Source organism: Tupaia chinensis, unplaced genomic scaffold, assembly GCF_000334495.1.
Source record: "Tupaia chinensis unplaced genomic scaffold, TupChi_1.0 Scaffold000047_1, whole genome shotgun sequence".
Taxonomy (NCBI): domain Eukaryota; kingdom Metazoa; phylum Chordata; class Mammalia; order Scandentia; family Tupaiidae; genus Tupaia; species Tupaia belangeri.
Genome location: NW_006159505.1, coordinates 6,302,428 through 6,303,454, shown reverse-complemented (window position 1 = coordinate 6,303,454; position 1,027 = coordinate 6,302,428).

Genomic DNA, 1,027 nt, shown 5'->3' with positions numbered 1-1,027 from the left:
GGTCGGTTTGAGTGTGGATGTGCGTGCTATGGCTCTCAGTGCTTCCTTGGGCGAGTGACGGGCCCCAGAGCCCCCACCCCCAGCCGGGTTTCACTTCCCTCTTCCGGCTGCAGGTTGAGGTTTGGAACCTATTGGGGCTTGGGTTGGGGTGTTGTTTTTTAATCTGTTGCTGCAAGAGGAGAGGAAAAAAAAAAAAAAAAAAAAACCCTAAACCACCATCAGGAAGCGTTAAGCAAGTTGCAGGGGCCTGAGGTGGCTGAGAAGAGACACGTCGGAGGTGGGGTCAGACAGCTCCTCCTCACAGCTCTGGGGAGGTGCAGCCCAGCTGAGACCCCTGGGTTCGTCCTAGGTCCCTGCCAGCACCCTGGCCTCCAAGGTCACTTGTGAGGGGCTGGTTGTCCATGCGGCATCAGGGAACAGACATTCTGCCTTTTCACTTCGTTGGACAGATATCTTCCCAGAGACCCATTCTTCCATAGTTGTTCCCGGAACGTTTCCTGATGCCCTGGGGACATAGTGTTGAACACCCATGACTGGCTCGTGCTCCCTGAGCCACTTCTGAGTCCTATATGAAATGCTCCCACATCCCACAGGTCTCACATCTTGTGCTGTGTCACACTTTCTTATTCTGAGCTGTTGGATGGCCATCTTATTTCTTTGCCACTCCTTCCCTGCCCCACTGCTTCTGCCTCTCCTCATCTTCTGTGCTCTGGGCACTTCGAGTTGACCACATGGGAAGTTGATGTGACCAGGCTCTGAGAGGGGTCTCTCTCTCTCCAGGGCTCTCTGGGGAGGTGTTGGCAGGACTGAGGGGATGAATGGAGGTTGGTTCCACTCTTCACTGTCCTTGGCTCTTGGGAGTGGCTTGTCAGGGACCGTTGGGTCAGTGAGAAGTGGTATACAGTTATGAGTACCAGAGTCAGGGTGGAGTGGACTTGGGCTATGATGTTACTGGGCCAAACTGGGGCAAGAACGCTTGGCCCAAGAGAAGGGAAAAGGAGCCCTAGCTCCATCTTGCCAAGTTTTA